The following is a 23,402-nucleotide window of genomic DNA, read 5'->3' as shown; positions in this document are numbered from 1 at the left end:
CTGTCAGCTGGACTACGTGCCTAGGCTTATGGCGCGGCAGCTGGCCACAGACACCCGAGTATTTTCGTAACTTGAACTGAATCGTTAAAACAACGACAACAACAAAGTCATGAAAAAAAATAAAAAACTTCGCCCCCCCCCCCCCCCTACATTGTTCGCGCTGCAGAAAATCAAAGCCCCGGCAAGCAGAAGTCTGCTTGCTGGGGCCATGCAATAGTGCTAGTGATCACATCTCTGTTCTGTGTAATAAAACATTAACTTTACGACAAAGTACCTGCATATTATACAGTTGCCTCATAACCCTTTGAAACAGTTTCCTCTTAACCCTTTCTGGTCCTATAATTCCTGCAGGAATCACAATACCTGGGCGAGAGAAAAGCCGAAGTGAAAACTAATAAGAGAAAGCACAGTTCCAGCGACTCTGTCCCCATAATTTATCCAGACTTGGTGCCGCAGACAATCGTTTTCTTTAATGAAATTTCTTTAACATTCGCACGTTGCGACACCCTGCGATTAGTCGTCTGTGTCGCACCTCTGTAGCCTGCCACCTAGGCTGGCTATACATGACTTAGGGGGCATTATTAGAGTTGTCGGACGACCCCACCGCTGGCGTGCAGTTGTAGGAGTTGTCGGACGATCTCGCCGCTGCCACCATTTGTAAGGGTTGAAGATCGTAGAGAGGAACTTGGGAGGAACTAGGTGAACAGGGTTTATTTACAGTATTTACATTTTAAACAAGAGATACATTTACACAGTCTAGCGTGACTCCCAAATGGAGCCCGCAAGACGAAACATACAGCAAACGAGCACACAGCTTACGAGTACATTCACGAGCACAGAGCACGACGACGAGCACACGCTAGCCGCCGACAACAGCTGGTTATATCCACTTCGTGTTCCCTAGATGCCTAGGTGAGGCAAAACGTTCGACATCGTAAACAAGCCGCCTCTCTGCGGGACGGTTTACACACACACGTACGCATTTTCAATGCACTCGGAGCTGACCTTCGCAACGCGGCCTTCGTGTTGTCCATTGTACTGCGTCCCCGTAGCCCGGTGGTCACGCCCGACCCCAGCCGGCGCCTCTAAATTCTAGGGCGGACCTCGCACAGTGGCCTCCGCCGCTGCCCATTGTCTGGCGTCTTCAAAGGCCCGTGAAAAGGCACCGCAAGGCATCTCATTCCAGGAAATCCCCTTGTTTCAGTCGAACCGTGAAGGCGTTGGCGATTTCCCTGACAATAGCTGATCGCGTTTAGTTATGCGGCGCCGAGGGGTTGTTGACGCGGCACCTCGCGGCCCCTGCGAAACGAGTCACCGCGGCAGGTGCTGAAGGCTTCCATGGTATCTTCGCGGAAGCTCGCCACGCTCGCAGCTGCAGCTGGCTGAGAAAACTTGCATGTTGCCACCTCGGCAGGCCATTCCTAACAGCATGCAAGCAGCCTTCAAATAATTTGTGGCCACAATTACGCCACTTAGGACTGCGAATGTAGGAAGTTGTAAGAAGCTGCCTGCAATATGCGGAGCGTGTGATTAGAAGGTTTCGATATATTGAGAAAAAAATCCATTGGGAATTTATTATCTTTCTCGCTTTTTTTTTTCGTTCAGATGCACAAAATATACATTTATGACACCATGCAGAAACAAAATTTGGACCAGAAAGTACACAATGCTGCTAACAGAACAGTGCGATATATTTAACAATTGCATTATTTCACCGCGTTAGGCGTTGCATGCGGATGTCGGCAAAATATGCAGGGGATAGGCGAATAAACACTTGCGCGCTTAAAATGAAGCTCTGTCTACTTGTCTACTGCCGCCAATGGGGTTAAGACACACGATACTTGCGACAATGGGCATTTCCTAGCGGGATGGTATAAGGAAAGCGGCCAACTTTTCAGTGTGAAGTACAACAAACAATTTTATATTTACTCCCCTGCATACCATCAGTGTCTGTGAACTACAATCGGGCATTGTGCCCTGTACTCATGAATTATCGTCTGTCACCACAAGCAGCCGCTCTTATGCGTCTTTTTCTTAACAGAAATTGGGCACCGGCAACGCAGCCAATCTTGTCGCGATTTATCACTTTTATTGTCGAGCGTGCGAAGTGCGCAGTTAATAAACGTGAAGCTATAGCATATATTTTTGATTCATGTTACGCTGACGCGGTTGTATTGATGGAGGCTTGGTTTACGATAATATCTTCAACGAAGAGCTGTTCCTTTATGACGATAATTTTATGTTTACCGTCATGACCGCGACCTACAATCAGGCGGTGGTGTTTAATTCGCCGTCGCCGACAGTATAGTACCTAATAGGATTTCACTTACGATGTCTTTAGAATTTGTTTGTGTTCGTGTTGTTATAAACCATCAAAATACATTGCCCTGTGCGTGGTATTGGCCGCCAAGTGCACCATCTACTTTCTGTGATGAACTGCATGACACTCTTAATTTTCTCGTCTCAGAATTTCCAAACTCACCGTGATTCCTTTAAAGCGATTTTAATTTTCCTAAAATAAAGTGGACTTCGGTATCACCCCCTTATTGTCGGTACCTCCGCCGAAAGTGAATCTTTTATTAACTTGTGCTGAAATTTTAATCCTACTCAACTTGTTTCTGGGCCTACTAGAACTGGCACTACTTAACCTAACAGTCCTAGACTTGATCCTTGTCACTGAACCTAACTTAGCAGATTATTTGACTTGTTTCCCCGGACTAAGCAATCATTATATTTTACATTATTTTCTAAGAGGCCGCGCGTTAGATGTAAGAAGAACAATGCAAAATTTATCAGAGATTACACCAGTGGCAATTACACTGCAAATAATAATGTGTTTGCAGTACGCATTGACGACTGTATACCAGATTTTTTTCAGCCGTACCGTGTAAGAAAATCGGAACTTGTTTAAAAGCAAAGCCACTACACTCGTCGCTAAATATGTGCCACTGCGCAGACTTTCCGGAAACAAACGCTTTGCTTCGTTTTCCACCACACTAAAAAGAACGTCAAACAAGAAAAAAGCACCTCTTCCGTCTTGCAAAATGCGTCGAACATGTACTTGTTGGAACGATTATTCTAACTCTCTTAATGCTTATCGTACCGCGTCAAAAGAAGCGAAGGACGTTTTTTTTATTAACAATCTGCCCTCACTTCTTTTTACTAATCTATCGAAATTTTAGAGCACTGTTCATATAAACATGAAAAATAACATATCTCTTAGAGATACGGATTGTAACGCCATGAGCAATGTAGAATGTTGCACGGTTCTAAATGATACCTTCGCGAAATAATTTTTGCTGTGTTGATACAATCCCGCACATGCGCAAACGAAATTTCTTTTCCATGGATCCACTTGTCGATTTTGCGGGGATTCCGAAGCGAATTAAAGATTTCAAACTATCGTCTTCCTGCGGTGCCGACGAAATTAATTCAAACAATTTGATGGATACTGCTGTGTGCTCCTCAATATTTTTATGTACCTTTTCACCCAATCTATTTAGTGCTCGGCTTTGCCCGCAGATTGAAAGATGGGGAAGGTTGTCCCTCTGTTGAAATCAGGTAACCAGTACTCTCCTATCAATTACAGACCCCTTTCAGCTACCAGCGTTCCTTGCAAAGTCCTTGAACACGTAATATTTTCCAAACTACTCTCATTTCTAGAATCCAACACTTTATTAACTTCATTTCAGCATGGGTTTCGCAGCAACTACTCCGGCGAAATGCAACTAACATTGTTTATACACAATATTTCTTCCTCTTTATACAAAAGCCAAGTCACTGACTGTATTTTTCTAGACTTTGCAACAGCATTTGACAAGGTGCCTCGTCACTTACTGCTTCTTAAACTTAGTACTCTTAATATTGACCCTAATATTCTGAAATTGATTGAATGTTTACTAGAAAAGTGTGCCCAGTATGTAACAGCTAAAGATTCTGCATCCCCGCACTGTTCCGTAGTGTCAGGTGTTCCTCAAGGCTCTGTCTGGGGTCAGTTACTATTAATAATTTAAATTAACGACTCACCTCTCGTAATTATTAGCTATATTACACTATTTGCCGACGATTGCGTTCTATGCCATGAATTAACTAATCCGCATGATAAGGTTGGTCTTCAGTCAGGTCTAGATAACATCTCAAGGTGGTGCTCACCATAGCTAATGTACTTAAATCCCACTAAATGCAAAATTATGTTTGTGTCGCATCGCTGAATCCCACCTACTCCTTTCGGCTATATTGTCAATGCAACCAACCTTGAGCAAGTGACTTCCTATAAATATCTCGGAAGCCCTACCAAACAACAACATTTCATGGAACATTGAACAACATTGAACACGTCACTAATAATGTAAACAGATACATTGGCTACATACGCTGGAATTTCTCTAAAGCCCCACCCCATTTAAAACGACTGCTATACAAAACATTAATTAGGCCCAAGCTAGAGTATGCGAATCATCAGTTTGGGACCCTGGTCAAAAACACTTTAGCAAATACTATTGAGTCAGTCCAAAACAGGTCAGCTCGTTTCATCCTTTCAAATTATTCCCGCAGAGCTAGCGTTTGTTTAATGAAACCAGACCTTGGCCTTACTAATGTGCAGCTTCGAAGAAAGATTTCTCGGCTCTGCCTTGTTAAAAAAAATCCTTTACCAAAATAACCCACTTAAACAATAATTCATTTCCGAACCTTCGTACCTGTCATCGCGTCATAATTATGGGTGTAATTTTCATTCCTTTCTGTCCCACAAATGTTTTCTCCGATTCTTTTCTGCCAAAGATCAGTGCCGAGTGGAACCGCCTTCCCCCCTTCATCGCCTGCACCGAGGAGCCATCATCTTTCAAGACTGCAATAACTGATGATATTTTAGTCTATCGTTTTAACAACTCAAAATTGTTTGAATATGTTGTATATTAATTTACCCACACCCTCTGTAACGCCCTGCTGGGCCCTGAGAGTAATGAAAATAAATAAATAAATAAATAAATAAATAAATAAATAAATAAATAAATAAATAAATAAATAAATAAATAAACTCATATCGCACAACATTCGCGCTTGGTACTTTCTGCAAGGTTTTGCGCCTCACACAGACTCGGAGATTGGCGGTCTATTTGCATGCATTTCGGACGCCACAGCTGGAGACACTGTAGCGGACGAGGACGCATCGCAAAGCTTTTCAGCACATGACAGTATCAGCTATAAGCACCTGCTCATATCGCAGTAAATGAGTTGCGCTCTTGAGAAGTCGCTGAAGTCTGCTGTTTTCTTTCTTATGTTTTGTTTTCACTTGTAGAGCCTGAGATTATTATTCTTAGAGTGACGTTGTTAATGTTTTACTGTAAACTGCTCCTGTCGTCTGCCGATAATCATAACGAATAATGTTATTTTATCCGAGAGGCCCTGATTCCGGGGTATTTTTACATTTCACAGAAAAAGAAGAGCGTTAAGCACTTACGTTTATTCGCATTTGTGCTTCAACGAACGTCTCGGTGACCCGGCTTCTCACGTAAATGTCACTGCCCTCTTTCATATCATAAGAAGCCAACGAACAAAGACACCAAGGACAGCATAGGGGAAATTACTTGTACTTACTAATTGAGTTCAAGAAATTATAATTTAATTATGGAAACGAAAGTGGATGAAAAAACAACTGGCCGCAAGTAGGATACGAACCCACGTCTTCGCATTACGCGTGCGATGGTCTTACCAAGAGAGCCACCGCGGCGCCGTTTTCTCATCTACGTTCTGGGGTATTTACGTTATGTTATGTTAGACAGAAAATTGCTGCGCGACAGGCCACTTGAGGCACTTTGCGTGTATTCGTGGGCTTCTTTCACGCTCGGAAAAACACTTTTATGTAGCACTTATTGAGCAACAGAAAGCTGTATCGGGAGTTTCTCATGTTGCTCTACAATTCTCTAATTGAAACTCTCAATCTAATTATAATATTTGAGAAGTTCATTAATTAATCAAGACCAATTATGTAATTAAGCAGAATGCAAGAAATAATCTGGGTATCTCCAACGACGGCAAACAACATTACCTTTGATCTGTCCAGCTACATGGCATGTGCATACATTTAAATCTTGGTGCAGGATAGTTGGGAAACCCTGTGCATGCCATTTGCAAAACCATGAAAAGTGGTTTCGGACAGCGCACAAGCAGCACATCTCATCTGCTGTTGTTTCTTTGGAAACACCGCAGTGCCGGCCTTCAGTAAGCTTCGAGATCGTGGGACGCAATACTGGAAGCAGGGTGCTCCTCACAGCGCTTGTTATCGGCGCCGTGGCTTCTCCATAATGAATGAAGTTATTAGGACTTCATTCATGGAGATAAACAGGAGATCGTGAATTCGAATCTCACCGATGCCTTCAGAGTATGTTTTTCTTTTACGTCTGCATTTATTTTGGTCTCGCTACCGGCGTTTTCGTTAACCAAAAATAAATAACTATCTGCTCACTCACTGCAAATTCGTTCTGGTGCCTACTTTTAATTATTAAGTAATTATTTTCGACAGCATGCGATACAAGGCGCCCGATTTAATGCTTCTAATCTTGAGCTTATGAGAACCAAATGAGTCGTAGAAAGATCCCGTCGTGGAAGTGGTGTCGTGAGAGGGCGTACAATGCATTATTGGGATCAAAATTAGCCATCCGCTGGGTGAATGTAAGGCTGGTGACTCACTGTCTTATCGTGGCGTTATCTCGGCGGAATTTGCCAAGATAACGCTACAGCTTCGCTGCTGAGGTGTTATGAAGGACAGCAAAAGTCTACAGCCCCATTCACTTTGCATGAAGCTATGTGTTTGGCCTGAGGCAGGAAGGCTGTGTTCCACCATATCGACAATGACTTCTCCAGTTCATCCAGGTACCGGATGTCTGCGGAAGACCTAGCAGACTTTAGTCGGGTACAACTTAGAAAAAAGGGGCGTTTACTCTTTCAAGGCGGATGCACACGAGCCTCCACCAATGGGCGCGCACTCTAGACCAACGTCACGAGCTGGACGGCCGGTGACCCCACCGATGGAGCAGATGGCCGCGCGCACTTCGAACTGGGCCGATTCGCGTCAGTCGTGTGCGTATGCCCCATCGTCAGAGTGAATTCCCAAACTGTTTGTGGTGGTCTATCAGGCCGGAAATATTATTGCGAGCTTTCGATGCACCATTTCTGCAGCGTGCGTTTATTCTGAGCCGTGATCCGGCGACAAAAGATAGCAGCGAGCATCGCTGACGCTACGCTACGCAAACTGGCGAAACTGCAGGCTTGCAAAAAATAAAGCGTGAAAAGCAACGAGAAAAAAAAAACCTATCGCATTCTTGAATATAAGTTTGTGAAAACACAAAACCAAGAAAATACATGAATCTAGCGCTATTTAAAGCCAAGAGTATTTATTTAAAACGATGCATGAAGCATTTTTGTATCTTTCCTGTCTCGATCGTCTTCTCGCCTCAGGTTTGTAATGGTTTCGATAAATGCATTTTTTTAAAGTACTTGTTAAATAGCAAACTGATTCATTTTAAGCTCCGAAAACGAGCGGTAAATGTGCCCTGTACGTGTAAACCAGTGCAAAAGTCATGCAGAGCTGCTCGTTCTACTTTTGTCTCTTGCGATGAAGCTAAAAAGCAGACGACGCGCAGCGTTGTAGAAGGCATAAAGTAAATTTTTTCTCGCGATCTGGCATGTGCTGTAGCATTTCAATCACCAGAGCTCTACTAAACCAGTCATAAAAATACAATATTCTTTATATATACCGAGAATTACACGTTTTAGAAGCACAGTCTTTTCGACGAAATTTTTGCTGCAAAGCTTGACATTCCATGTAAATCCGTTAGTAAAATTCATCGCCTTGGAAGGCCGGGCAAACAAAGACCGGTCATAATTTATTTCCAGGATTTTAATGAAAAGCAGCTTGTGTTGAAAAACACTTACAAATTAAAAGACACCAGAATATCGGTCCAGAATGACTATTCGCGAAGTACTCTGAGTAAGCGAAGACTTCTATGGAACAGTGCAAAAGCTGAGAAGGAACAGAGAAAGAAAGTCAGCTTAATTAATGACAGACTGCGAGTGGATAATAAGTTCTTCGTTTGGGATGAACAAAAAAACTCGAGAACGCAAATTCGTGGTAATCAAGGTGCCCCAAAGAATGACCGACGCACTACGGTTGCAGTCAAAGAATTACGGGTTCTAAAGATTAATGCTCGCAGCATTGTTAACAAAACTGAGAAACTTGAATCGCTTATCTTGAGTAACAATCCCCATGTAGTTGTGTTAACCGAAACGTGGCTGCATGACGCTATTGATGATACAGTTCTTTTCCCCCCGTCTTATCAGGCTTATCGTCGTGATAGGTCATCGAGGGGTGGCGGGGTAGCAGTTCTGGTAAACAAAAATATAACTGCTGTTCCTTTACGTCAAGCCAGTAACCTAGAAGCTGTTACATTGAAACTTTCTTGCTGTGGTAAAACATTTTTATTGTTTGGCGTTTGTCGAGCCCCTGAGTCACCTGCGCAATTCCTTGGTGACCTTTGTGAACATATTGCATCGTTTACAAATGATAATGTGCTGCTTATAGGCGATTTTAATCTCCCACACATTGATTGCGAGAATGTATCTTCCTTCACCGAGTCTGACTTACACGTGAACTACCTACGCAATATTATGCTTTGTCATAACTTGCAACAAGTTGTCAAACATCCGACACGCGTTCATGGCACGTCACCAACGGTCCTTGATCTTGTTTTTGTAAGTCGATCCATTGAAAAATTTTCTGTCTCCGTTGAACCTGGCATTTCTGACCATGAACTCGTGTATTTCACATGCTCGTTGAACTCGTGTTAAGTCAGTAAAAACAAGACAATTGCTATTAAAGACCTCTCTCGAGCCAATGATGAAAGCGTTCTAGATTACCTTGAAATATGCCTTGCCAATTTCCGAGGGTATAATATTACTGTACTTTGGGACACATTTAAAAAAATTGTCGATCACTGCCTCAACAATTTTATTCCGAGCAGAACTAAACGAACATCTAAAGTTACTCCCTGGATTACAAGAGAAGTCTTACACCTTAAAAGAAGAGCTAAGCGCTTAGAACAGCGATGTGGTTCACGTGACGCAATCCGAGAAATCCAGAATAACTTAAACCAAAAGTTGGGGCTTGCTAAGCGTCGGTACGTCCAGCATACACTGCCAAATTTTATTCGCTTCGCACCGAAAAAATTTTGGGCCTATCTAAGAAAAAAGAACGAAGTAATTAGCCATATTGTACACGAGGGGATTATCATCAATGAAAAGCACAATATTGCGCAATATTTTAATGAATACTTCCGCAGTGTTTTTTCTAACTCTGATACTACTTCACTTCATAACTGTACGCCATGCAACTCTGCACCTGATATTGTGTCATTACCAGGTGTTGTTTCAATGCTACTCAACTTTAGGTCCAGATGACATACCCCAGGTCCAGATGACATACCCAACGTTTTTTTCGAGGAGGTATGCCGAAGCAGTAGCACCTTTTATTGTTATTATATTTCAAGTGCCCTTGTCTTCAGCTACCCTGCCTAGAGATTGGCTCTTGGCACGTGTTGTACCTGCACTGAAGAAAGGTGATGCTAAACTAGTAACAAGTTGTCGTGCTATATCACTAACTTCATCATGTTGCAAACTACTTGAACATATCATAGCTAAGGAAATTAATAAGCTTGTAGGGGATAACAACGTTCCTTCTTCTTGCCAACATGGTTTTCGCAAGGGCTTTTCTACTGTAACACAATTAACAACGGTTATCCACAATTTGGCTAGTGTTCTTGATAGGACCGATCAAATTGATGTAATATTTTTAGATTTAAGAAAGGCGTTCGGTCTCGTATCACATAGCAAACTGATTAATAAACTAAAATCAATTAACCTTCCAACCTACTTAGTGAATTGGGTGGCTGCTTATCTGACTAACCGCATGCAGATTGTTTCAATTAATGATCACTCATCCACCGAACTTCCAGTATCATCTGAAGTGCCCCAGGGTAGCGTACTGGGCCCTTTACTATTCTTGATATACATTAATGACATTACAAATGAAATTAAATCCCCGGTACAAATTAAATTATTTGCGGACGATTGTGTACTGTATAATAAAATTAGCTGCCGGGAAGATCAATTAGTACTAAACTCTAATCTCCAAAGCAATCTTTCGCGGTGTCGTCAATGGAGCATGGAATTAAATACGAGTAAAACAGTATACATGTCAATAACCAAAAAGAAAATGAAAAAAAAAACTGTCGTTTGTCTACAAACTAGGTTCCGAACTGCTTGCGGAAGTCAGCGAGTACAAATACTTGGGAATCACTATATCCAACAACCTCAGCTGGAGTATTCACATCTCTAACGTATGTAACTCTTCGTTCAGGAAACTTTGCTTTTTCAGACATAAGCTAAAGCATGTACCTCCTAGAACTAGGTTAACGGCTTATACATATCTAATTCGACCTAAACTCGAATACGCCAGCATTGTCTGGGATCCCTATACAAAAACTAACATCGATGCTCTTGAAATGATACAGCGTAATGTTGTCAGGTTCATTTATTCTAAATATCGTACAAGTGACTCTCCCTCTAGTCTAATGACGCAGCATAACATTCAGACTCTACAGTTACGAAGAAAAATACGAAGACTAAAATTTCTGTTTTCGCTCAAGAATAATCTCTTGTCTATAAACCCAGATCCTTATTTAAAACCACTAACAGCACGTCGAACATGGCATCGTCATACTGACTCTTTAACACCTTAGAACACCCGAACTAAACTTTTCAAATATTCTTTCTTTCCACGCACCATAACAGATTAGAACAACCTAGCTTTTTCACAGTTAGCTAATGCTGATTTTTTAGAACATATAAATCTTTAACATCACTGGCTATAATGTACTGCGAATTTATACCTACACTTATCTGCTTTCTTGTGTTTTGTTATCCTGTGTTTCGTTGGCTGCAGTAACAGCCTCGTAAAATGTTGTTGGTGTTTTTTTTTGTGTATCTGCGTGTGTGACATGCTTTTGACAATTAGGTTGTGTTTCAAGTACGTAAAAAAACTTTACATCATTATGTTGCTACGCTTCATTGCCCTGCATTCGATGTTGCTATTTGCTAATGTTTGTACGGTTCGTGCCTTTTTCTTTTCATTTTTCCGCTTTTACAATTACTACTCCTCTTTGTTGCTAGGTATATGATCGTGTTCTATGCTATTTGTACGCGTTGCTTCGATTCATTTTTATATATTTTTGCTCCTTCTGCTTGGGCCCTTTTTCGGGCCTGCAGTACTCTGTACATAAAAAAAAAATAATAGTCGCGGAGGCAAGCGGCTGTCGCGCTTCGGTCATGTGGGCGAGGCCTCCCCTTTTTTCTAAAGTTGTACCCGACTATAGCTATAAACCACTTTTGCGATAATAGAAAGTTGTGAAACACAAACCTCTAGAGCAGCGATGCACAGCTGGTGCCGTCTAGTTGAGAAGTCAGTAGAGTTTGAAAAAGTTATGAAGATGTGTGATTAGGTATAGGCTGACAACCGTGGGGCGAAAGGCTGTTAAGTGGCGAAGATCTGCGCTGGCCACCGCATCTGATGGAACTAAAAATGGTTGATATTCGGGATTACCTCAACATATAAAGAAATGCTAAAGCTGAACATGATGCTTACTTCGAGCCGCGGCTGCAAGCGTAGCTTACAAGGTGGTCGAGCAATAAAATAATGCAAGTGTAGCTGGCACGGCGGCTGAGCAAATAAAATGAACGCGGACGGTCTCCGCACAGTAAAGGCACCGGTGAGATTCGAACTCACGATCTCCTGTTTACTAGACAGGCGCTTTAACCAACTAAGCCACGGCGCCGACGGAAGCGTCTGCCGGGTGCACCTCATTTGGCGTATATTTGGCTGCTGATCCGGTTTCTCTCTTCATTTGTTTTCATTTCACGGCACATTCGTAGTCGAACTGAAAGTACGCTGAAGGCGAGTAGGGTTATTCGAGCAGGAGGGGGCACGTTGCCAAGAGCCACGCCTGTTCGACGGTGTAATGTGGTAATAAACAGAGAGAGAGAGAGAGAGAGAGAGAGAGAGTTTCCGAGAACGAGAAACTACCGCCTAAAGGGGCACCAGAGCCGTGTGCAATCGCCGTGGCCTCTTGCGAAATCCCAAGACGTATAGTGGATGCTTACAGGTTGCTGCCGACATCACGGCTGCTGGAACTACTGTTCTCCTTCGTCTTTATTGTCTCTTTAAATTAAGAACTGCAGCTCCAATGTAAAAAAAATTTCAACCACGCAATTTTCTGTATATACACCCTCTGGTAGGTCGACGAAAGTTGCTGAGGCTCAAGGCAGGTGTGCTTTGAAGCTGTCAGATATTAGAAACCTACCTTATGCCCGTTGAGTGAGTTACTGCAAAAAAATAATGTATCTGGGGCCTTATTCACAAAGCTTCTCGTTCCCAACAGCTCTTTATCAATGGCTCGCCGCCTTTGCTAATAATATGTCCAAACATCAGAATTGGTTGAAACTTTTCTCTTACGAACAATTGCGCAAGAACGTTTTTGGGAACACGAGCCCTGAATTGGGAGCTACCTTCTAAACAACACTTTCTTCCTCAGGCAGTATCATGAATGGTTCTTTTAAAGTTTGATAATTTCAGAGTGGTGACAAGAACTGTAACGTTTCAAACATTTATTTTTACTTTTTATTTGAGATTATTTCTGCAATGAAAATTGATTTAAAAAATGAAGGCACGAATAAAGTTTGCACTATAGCCAGGTTGCAACAGGTCGGGCCGAATATCCTCTGTGTGCGAGTGGCTTATTCTGATGACATTGGAGATGTTGGCAACTCTTGTGCCGCCGGCTTCTCCACAAACAATAGATTGTGCAGTGAGCAAAGGATGACAACATGATGTGATATGGAAAACAGACAAAGGGGCCCGGCAATAAAGCAGATTTCATAAACATGCTTAAGCAGCAACAGTAAGTATAGAAACGAAAAACTCTGGGTTAGGGAACAGCCCGGCGTACTGTCACGTGGTTGTGAGGCTGCGCAGGCGATGAGGCAGGGAAGCAGGGTGACTCGAGATCAGATGCCAAACTGTTTATTGGGCGAACTTAATCGTGCCTTAAAAACTATACTACGGCCGTAACTGCAAGCACAAATATATCGTCGGTCGTCGAATCGAATGCCTGGTTGACATTCGCGGTCCCCTACACTAATAGCCGCGTCATCCACATTCTAGACCGACCGGCCCATGGTTGTGATGTGGTAATAACCACAAGGTCGGCCGGTTCCAGAAGTTGTTGCATGCATACAAATCAATCCGATAAGGTTGGCATGTCTTACTAAATATGCAACAATCGTGACATAAAAAATTCACATCCGAGAGCGCTTGTAGCGCGAGAACAGAAATGCAACAACACCGATGAAACCTAAGAGGCAACTGGCCAACATATATATTGGGGAAACTTTCAGCAGCCAGATCAGTGCCTCCTTACGAAAGGCGAGCTTTTTCAGCTATAGCCATATGACTTACGTTACAATTCGTATGGCGCTTTCGAGGACGCCTCAACGAAGAAGGTATAGGACTAGCGCGAAAGGGAGCTTTGGCGCTGCGATGTTGTTCTCGTTAGCACCATACAAATGGCAAGGATTGAACCAACTAGCCTATATAGTAGTACGTGTTATTAATGCCCCTTCTGGTGCTGATGTTATGTAAGTGGGTCTCGCGTTATGTAACTGCGTCGTCATAAAAATGATAGCCACCCGGTAATACTTGTGAACGAGCGCACCTAGTATAGCGGGATTCTGGATTGCACTAGCGGAAATATGCACGAATGAGAAGCGAAACCAACGGAAGTCATCGGTAACCATTCATGCTAAGTTACTTCACGAATCGATTTATGGCTATTAGAAAGTACAATCACGGGCCTAGTGTCCAGGAGCCATAGATTCGCACAGCGATGAGAGATGGCGAAGAGGAGCATCACTCAGTATAGCTGACATGGCTTGTCCTGAAAAGTGGGCTATACTTCTGCTGATATCTGCAGCGTACAAAGCACGTGGCTGCATTGCTCGCAAACGCACGTATGTATCCTCGCCCGCGTCTTGAAATGACCAAACGGCACACACATTTCATAGCTATATGGTAGAATTTTGCCTGATATTCAGTTTACTTCCCCTGTGACAATAAAGCCGCGTAAAAGAGCATTTCAACAGGACAAACAGGACTCGGAGCCAGCGTTTAGACAAGGAGACCTGCCTTTGACTGCTGGCTGACCTGCCTTTGACTGCTGGCTGATGTTCCACCACCACCACCACCACCACCACCACCACCACCACCACCACCACCATCATCATCATCATCATTATTATTATCATTATCATTATCATTATCATTATCACCGTCATCATCTTCTTCTTCTTCTTCTTTTGAATGTGTGGTGTTTATTGGCGCAAGGGCCAGGTATGGCCAAAGAGCGCCAACATCATCATCTTTTATGTACACTGCAGGACGAAGGCGTCTCCCTGCGATCTCCAATTACCCCTGTCCTGCGCCAACCGATTCCAGCTAGCGCCTGCGAATTTCTTAATTTCGACACCCCACCTAGTTTTCTGCCGTCCTCGACTGCGCTTCCCTTCTCTTGGCAACCATTCCGTAACCCTAACGCTCCACCGGTTATCTAACCTACGCATTACATGACCTGTCCAGCTCCATTTATCTTAATGCCAATTAGATTATCGGCTATCCCTGTTTGCTGTCTGATCCATACCTCTCTTGTCCTGTCCCTTAACGCAATGCCTAACATTCTTCGTTCCATCGCTCTTTGCGCGGTCCTTAACATCAGAGTTTGCCCCACGTGAGCCCCTGTCAATTGCACCAAACATCAGAGAAAACATTACAGTGGCCCCCATTCCTCGGAATATACACCCAGAACACCATAAAGGCAGGCGCACTGCACGTGCAATGGCACTGCAAAGAGCATACGGCAACGACCGCGACACCTTCTATACAGACGCCGCGTGTTACCCCGACATTGCAGCTGAAGTGGTAGCGGTGGCCGACGGGAGGGCCGAAACAGTATACCAGCCACAATACGGACCGACAACTGCACGGAAGCGGAAGAATGTGCCATAGCTCCCGCCATCAGCGCTCAACCCCAAGATAAGATATTATATTGTTACAAAGGTCTCTGCAAGAAAAATACGCAGGAAGCGAGAGTAGCGAAAGAGGAGGATGACCTTGCTCCTACGATTTAGACGGTTATTTGTGCTTTGGTGATCATTAAAGCGGCCCCTTAGCCATCTCCGGAGACCGTAACAGATTGGTGGAGGTGCGGGGTAAGGCGAATACGAACCCAGTGACGGAAGCTCTACTCCCTGGACTTCACCGCAGCCGCCACCTTGCCGGGATTCCACCTTCGCCGATCGAAATGATATCCCAAGTCCAGACCACTGATGTGGTGGGGTCAACTCCTATGGGTTCCTTGCCATACTATCGAGTGCTGCTGAACTTCGGCGGGACCTCAGGAGAAGACGTCGATGAGTGGCTCAAGAACTACAAGCGGGTGAGCAGAAGCAACGGCTGGGACTCGGCAGCGCAGCTCAGTCATGTTGTGTTTTCGCTAACATCGCTCTCATGTGGTATTAAAACCACGAGGAAATGTTCACAACTTAAGAACGTTTTGCTGTGGAAGTGCAGAAGTGCTTCGGCGATTTTAGCGCGAAGAAAAAGCGAGCGGAATAGACATTGGCTCAGAGGGCACAGATTCCAGGGGAGACATGTACCACATATATAGAAGAAATTTTGAAGTTGTGCAGTATAGTGAATCCCAGGATGCCTGATGAGGACAAGGTTGGACACGTTCTTAAGGGAACGAGCCGAGGACGTGTACAATTTCCTGATTGGAAAAGAAAACCCGAATTCCGTGTCCGAGGTAATGCAGCACTGTCGCACATTTGAAACGCTGAACATGCGACGGATAACTCTGAAATTTGGCCGTCTGTTGAACGTCCCAACAGTGGCCAGTGTCGATACAATGCCGCCTATTGACCTCTCGTCCACAATACGGCAGATTGTAACAGAAGAATTGCTTCGATGTCAGAAAATCTCTCATTGCCCCGGGGGCTTTCAGGACGGCTATGGAACAGAAAGAGAACGCACGCGAACGCCGGCCGCTCCGGACCCATGGCAGCCATCAGTTAATGCAGCAGATGTCGTCGATGAATGCCAAGGAACATTGGGATCTGGGCACTCATATCGACCACCCTACAATTACGAACGCCGTCTTAGAGCGATACTACCATTCAATTCCTCCTGAGAGGCCTGGCTACTCTGAGCTGCCGCAGGTGTCTCGACCCCTTCCAGTGTGCTACAGCTGTGACGTCCCGGGTCACATCTCGCGCTTTTGTAACTACCGCCCTTCAAACCAGCGAGAGCCCTTGCACATGTCTTCCCAGTCTTCCGACCGCCCGTTCTCTACGTCATGGCCACCACGCGCACCTCCCGGTTTACGCTACCCCTCGCTAGCTTATGATAGAAGCTTAACGCCGCCACGAGCTCCCCGTGCTCCACGATCCCCATCGCCGCGGCGACGCACGCTGTCACCATTACCGGAAAACTAGTCGGTGTGGCCAATGGGGGTGAGGCCGCAAGATACCACGCACTATCGATAGATATACCCGCATCAGTGTTTATGCTGAAGAACAAAGTTCATGTACTTGTTGATGGCGTACCTACCATGGCACTTGTGGATACAGGCGCGACAATATCTGTGATGAGTGTCAATATTAAGAAGCTTCTTGGACTGAAAGTGAAGTTTTCTTTAAGCCATGGTGCGACATTCTGCGGTGTGAGTGGTGATGCGTTGTGTCCTGTGGGAGTCTACTGCGGATGTGTCTTTGTGTGGCAAAGTGTTTCCCACAGAATTCGCGGTTATTACACGATCCACGCATGACATTATAAAAATTTTAATTGTGGGGTTTTACGTGCCAAAACCACTTTCTGATTATGAGGCACGCCGTAGTGGGGGACTCCGGAAATTTCGACCACCTGGGGTTCTTTAACGTGCACGTAAATAAGTACACGGGTGTTTTCGCATTTCGCCCACATCGAAATGCGGCCGCCGTGGCCGGGATTCGATCCCGCGACCTCGTGGTCAGCAGCCCAACACCATAGCCACTGAGCAACCACGGCGGGTCACATGACGTTATTCTGGGATAGGATAGGATATGAATAAACTTTATTTGTCCAACGGTTATTGCTGTTGGTACCCGGGGCTAGGCTGCCAGGGGTCCATCGCCAGAGAAAAATCTTCCGAGATCCTCGGCAACGGCCCTGGCCCGCTGGACGGCCCACTCCTGGTCTTCGGGTGCCTCGCTGAGGAGGGCGGCTTGCCATCGCTCAGCGAGGCGCCCCGCTTCAGAGGGTCCTGCTGTTGTTTTTCCCTTTCCTCCTGGTCCTTCTTCCTCAAGGCGTTGGTATTCCAAAAGCACATGGGCCATATCGGCCCGTTCGTGCTCGCGCCACGGGCAGCCGGGCGACGGGTGCAGCGCGGGCCACAGGCGGTGCAGGTGGTAGGGGTTGGTGAAAGTGCCTGTCTGCAACCGTCTCAGGTCGACCGCCTGGGACCTGTCCAGCGTGGGGTTGTGTATATTTCCTTCATTCCTTCCTGTAGTGACCAAGCACCTCTCGGACGTTGCCGGAAACTCCTCGACATAGCGATCGGCGTCCACGTGATCCCCAGCTCCGTCCGCCGCGATTTGGATTGTGTTGGTAACGACAGCGGCGGCGCCGGACGGGGTGGCCGCGGCCGTCGCCGTCACTCCTCCGCTGGGGTCCCGCACAACAACGGCAGCGGCTGCCCTCTAGGTGACCGCGTCGCGGCGGGTAAGCTGCCTCGCAACGAGGTGGGTGCGCTCGTGGTGGTTGGGCGGGGTGTCGGTGTGTCTTCGGCCGTTAGTATTGTTGTTGTCATTGTTGTCGCGGATGTTGTTGTTGTTCGGGTCCCTCAAGAAGACAGGAGTTCCTCACAGCTCTTTTCAAGACATTGTTTTCCCGCGCGGGAACCGGTTGTGTAGGAAGGAGGTCTCTCGCCTTCTTTTAAATTACCTACAGGACACAGATTTGGCCTCCACATGGTGAACTGAGGAGTGACCATTTGTATTTTCTGAGGACTGTGTCTGATTATGTGATTTATTTATTTTAAGTGTCGCTACGGTGGAGCAATTGCCGGCAGCAACTGCAAGGCTAATCCCACCAGTAGCCTACAACAACTCAACTCAACTCAACTCAACTTGTTGTTGTTGTTAGTGCTAATCTCCCCGACGTGCACGGGGAACTACTTGAGGGAGTTGTTTGTAATCGTGCCGGACCCGAAGTCCCCGGCCCTGCATGGCGTTGAGCATGCGCACCACCTCCGCGGACACCCAACCTTTGGTGTAGCTCCGAATCGCTGATTTGGAGTCGCTAATGATCGGGCTATCCTCCGCACCTCCGTGGAGTACCGCAAGGGACATGGCCATCTCCTCCGCTGCTTCGGCCTACGGCAGCCTCGCTGATGCCGTGAGTCGGATCCTCCCCTTCGTTTCTACGACTGCCATGGAGAAGGCGGGCGCCGCCGCCGTCGGCCGGCCGTGTCGATGTTGCCGCTGTTGCTGCTGCCGTTTTTCTCGTAGTAGTAGTAGTGATGGTGGTGTTGGTAACTCCGGTTCGTCTCGCACATTCCGTTGCAACAGCGGTGGTGGTCGACGTCCCTCGTCGCCATCACAGTCACCGGCTGACCGCGGGTACCTGGCTGCATCGACGAAGAGGACGCCTTCTCGTCTTCCGTGCTTCTGAAGGATTGTTACCGCCCTGCGTTTACGTCTTTGCACGTCATGCACCGGGTGCATGTTCTTCGACATGTTTTCCGTCTGTATGGCGTCCCTGACTTCCGGTAGCAGTGTTTCTTTCAGTCCCCGCGCCTCGTGATATCGAATCCCGAGTAGGTCTAGGATTTGTCTTCCCGTTCTGGTGCTCGACAGCCTCTCCAGCTGCGCGATTCTCTGCATCTCGGCGATCTCCTCGAGCGTGTTGCGTACGCCCAGCTCGAGGAGCCTGTGGGTTGGCGTGTACTGGGGTACTCCCAGGGCTTGAACGCCTTGCGGATTGCCACGTTCAGCTTGTCCGTTTCGCTCCTGTTCCAGTCGGCGTACGTGGCGACGTCCGCTATGTGGCTCAGCGCGTACGCCCGTAACAGCCTCGTAACGTTGTGTTCCTTCATTCTTTTCCTCTTGTTCGCAACCCGCCGCACGAGGTGTGCGGCGGTGGTCACTTTCTTCTGCAGTCGGGCAACCAGCTCATGCGTGGCACCATTCTCTTCCACCCACAGGCCGAGCACTCGAAACTTGGACACCGTCGATATTCGGGTCCCCTCCCTCGTCGTGACGCGGACGCCCAAACGACGGGCGTCTAGCACGCCCTGCGGGAGGGGTCCTTTCTTGCGCGGTCTGTGGAGCAGGAGCTCCTACTTGTCGGGTGAGCAGACGAGTCCCGTGTCTTCGAGGTGCCGCTCTACCTCCCGGACGGCCCGCTGCAGCCGGTCTTGCATTTCGCCGACGCTCGTGTTCTCCGTGGTCCACACCGTCACGTCATCTGCGTAGATCGTGTGATTGAGGCCCTCTATCGCGTCAAGACGCTCCGGCAGGCCGATCATGATGAGGTTGAAAAGCGTGGGGGAGAGTACGGAGCCCTGCGGTGTTCCCGCACCACCCATTAGGACCATTCGTGGCGGTGCGCCGTCCATCTTGACCGTCGCCTCGCGCCCATTCAGGAATCTGCTGACATATCGATGGAACCTCGCCCCGAGGTCGAGTCGGCTGATCTTGTCCAGTATGGCCATGTGCTTCACTGTGTCGAAGGCGCTCTTGAGGTCCAGCCCGAGCAGGGCGCGCACGCGCATGTTCGGAGCGTTCACGACCTGTTCCTTGATCTGCAGCATGGCGTCCTGCGTGGAAAGTGTCCTCCGGAAACCGATGATGTGGGTGCCGAAGGCGGCCTGCTTCCCGAGGAGCACTGTCACCCTGTTGAGGCAGGCATGCTCCATCACTTTCCCGATGCAGGATGTTACGGAGATCAGCCTCATGTTTCGGACCTCTAGCGGTTTGCCCGGCTTAATTGGTATGAGTATAACTTCCGGCGGTCTTCCACTCTCGCGGAACTTGGCCCTCCTTCCATAACGCGTTGATGTACTCGCAGAGCTTCTCGATGGCGTCATCGTTCAGGTTCGTCAGGATTTTGTTGGTCCCCGCAGGGGCGTCTGCGTCAGCAGGCGTTTGGTGTGTTGCGACACCACGGACCCGAGCACACGAGGGTTGGACCCTCCCGCGTGTAGCCGTGCGCGGCTTCGCCGTGTCTGGGGAAAAGGGGATCCTGGCGGTTGAGCCGATGCTGGGTGTTTGGACCATTAAGGCCCCCCGGCGGAGGCAACACACCTCTTCGGCCTCGGCTTCACATAGACGGCACCTCCAGGCTGACCCACCTGGGGGAAATCGGCAGTCGCCTTTTCCTGTCTCTCTCTCCGCACATCTTCGTCTTTCCCTCTCCCTTTTAGTCTTTCCTGTCTTCTTTTTCTTCTGATAACTTCCAACATTCCTGGCGGCGAGGGTTAACCTGGTGTGGTATGACCTACCTTGGTTATAACATATGTGGTTATAGCGACGACGTACAGTTGGCATGGCAGGGCTTGTTTCACCACATACCCAGCCTTGTCCCCTTGTTGGACTCGGTGGTGGGTGACTGACATCGTCGCTGAATACTAAACATATTTCATGGGAACTTCCAACCCTTTTTCAACCGATCGTCCCTCTAAAAGGGGGCGCACCGATGCTACATTCCAGTTTTCTCTCAAACCCACTCAGACTTTCCCGAAATTTCACGTTGTACACAGTGAAAAACCTGACAAGAAGGCAAGAACGATTTCACCATTCATTGTGGCGAAGTATCTCACAGAGACCATTGGAGGCGGCTATAAAATCACCAAGCTGGCCAGTGGCGACTTGTTACTCGAATTGAAAGACAAAGCACAACACGACAAGCTAACGAACCTTGTACAACTTGGAGACATCCCCGTCAGTGTAACAGCACACCGAACCATGAATACGGCCAAAGGCGTAATTTCTGACATTGACTTGATGGATTTGACCGAAGAAGAACTCCTGGAAGGATGGAAGGATGAAAATGTAATAAACGTACAAAGAATAAAGATCAGACGGGACAATAAGGAGCTGCCAACTAAACACCTCATAGTTACCTTTGGCTCTAGCACGTTACCAGAGACCATAGAAACTGGATACATCAAAATCAGAGTACGACCGTATATCCCCAACCCGCGACGCTGTTTTAAATGCCAGAGGTTTGGCCACGCTTCCCAGAGCTGCCGAGGGCGGCTAACATGTGCAAAATGCGGCATCAATGATCACTCCGCAGATGACTGTAAGGCTGAGCCCCATTGTAGCAATTGTAACGGTGGCCACCCTGCATATTCTCGATCATGCGCGGTCTGGAAAAAAGAAAAAGAAATAATTACGATAAAGGTAAAAGAAAACATAACTTTCAGAGAAGCACGACAACGCATTGCACCAACATTTGCACAGAGCACATCTTTCGCCGAAGTGGTACGTCGGGGGGCAGTACCACAACGGCACTTGGCGGACGCCAGCGCGACGCATAGCGAGCGTGTGGCAACGCCACCCGCCCCCACGGTGGGAGCAGCGATGGCTGCCCTACCTCTCCCGAATTTGACTCCAGCGGAGGCCCCTGCTAGTGCTGGCACCAGTCAGCACAGCTCAGAGGTCAACACAAGCCCATCAACCACCAGCACGGTGGGCTCCAAGGCCTTGTCTTCCAAGACAAGGCCTCCATGGAAAACACACCGCTCGCAAGAGCACGTGTCCAGTGCCTCTCAAGAGGCCATGGGCACAACACCCAGTCAGAAGGCGCAGCTGACGCCTAAGGAGCGGCGCGATTTTCTCGACCGCTCCAGGAAAGACAAAATTCCAATTACAGGACCCCAAAAGGGCTCTGTAACCTAAACGATGTACATTCTCTTCGACACATAGCACAACATTTATTTTAATATGGATACACTAATTATTCAGTGGAATATCAGAGGCCTCCTTTGCAACCTCGATGATATCCAAGAAATCCTTAATGAACTAACTCCAAAAGTGCTGTGTGTCCAAGAGACTCACTTGAAATCTAAACATAAACACTTCCTTCGTCACTATGTTATTTTTCGGAAGGATCGCGATGATGCTCTCGCATCATCAGGCGGTGTAGCCATCATAGCAGACAAATCTATAGCCTGTCAACACTTACAGCTACAAACGCCCCTTAGTGGCCATTCGAGCTGTACTTTTAAGTAAACTGATAACCATCTGTTCCCTGTATATACCGCCGCATTTTCAGCTTCACAAACAAGAATTCCAAACATTAATAGATCAGCTGCCTGAGCCATATCTTGTGCTTGGAGATTTAAATGCGCACAGCAACCTATGGGGCGACTCGCGCTGTGACGCGAGAGGTCGCTTGATTGAACAGTTCCTTTTTTCTTCAGGTGCATGTCTTTTGAATGAGAAGGAGCCCACGTATTATAACATAGCAAACAAAACATACTCCTCAATAGATCTTAGCATTGCATCTCCTACCCTTCTACCTTACTTTAAATGGAAAGTTCTTAAAAACCCATACGGGAGTGATCATTTCCCTGTAGTTCTAAGCACACCAATGGCTAATGAATGCCTTCCACAATTACCTCGCTGGAGAACTGACTCAGCTGACTGGGAAAAATTCAAAAAGCTTGCTTCTTTATCCTGGGACGACATGTGTGCTCTAAGCATAGAAGCTGCAGTTAAATATTTTACGGTTTTTCTCCTTGACGCCTCCTCCAAATGTATCCCTGTAACAAGTGGATTGTCCACAAAACGCCGTCTTCCGTGGTGGAACGATGACTGTCGAATAGCGCGTAAGAAACAGAACAAGGCATGGGCTTTACTTCGGGATTCTCCGACGGCAGAAAATCTTGTCAATTTCAAACAGGTCAAATCCCAGGGTCGGAGAACGCGGTGACAAGCTAGAAGAGAAAGTTGGAGAAAGTATATATCGGGCATTAACTCATACACTGATGAAACAAAGGTTTGGAATAGAGTGAAGAGAATAAACGGTCGACAGCCTTACTCGCTGCCTCTGGTAAATACTCAAGGCGACAGCATGGAAGATCAGGCGAACTTTCTTGGCGCACATTTCGAACAGATTTCCAGCTCGTCGCACTACTCTGAAACATTCCAAAGATACAAAAGGCAAATAGAAAGACAACCATTAGAACGGAAAAGCA

General features: G+C 46.7%; 1 protein-coding gene and 1 non-coding gene across 2 annotated transcripts in view; one reads left to right on the top strand and one right to left on the bottom strand.

Moving 5' to 3' along the window:
• Nucleotides 1-23,402, top strand: part of LOC126548494 (cytochrome P450 4V2-like) — a 365,265-nt gene that overhangs the window by 128,817 nt on the left and 213,046 nt on the right. The window lies entirely within an intron of this gene.
• TRNAT-AGU (transfer RNA threonine (anticodon AGU)) lies at nucleotides 11,812-11,885 on the bottom strand. Its single transcript has one exon. It is a non-coding gene; the product is annotated as a tRNA-Thr (tRNA).

The sequence above is a fragment of the Dermacentor andersoni genome, chromosome 1, assembly GCF_023375885.2.
Source record: "Dermacentor andersoni chromosome 1, qqDerAnde1_hic_scaffold, whole genome shotgun sequence".
Taxonomy (NCBI): domain Eukaryota; kingdom Metazoa; phylum Arthropoda; class Arachnida; order Ixodida; family Ixodidae; genus Dermacentor; species Dermacentor andersoni.
Note: the sequence above shows the minus strand (reverse complement) of the source record. Positions and strands in the feature narration are given on the sequence as shown.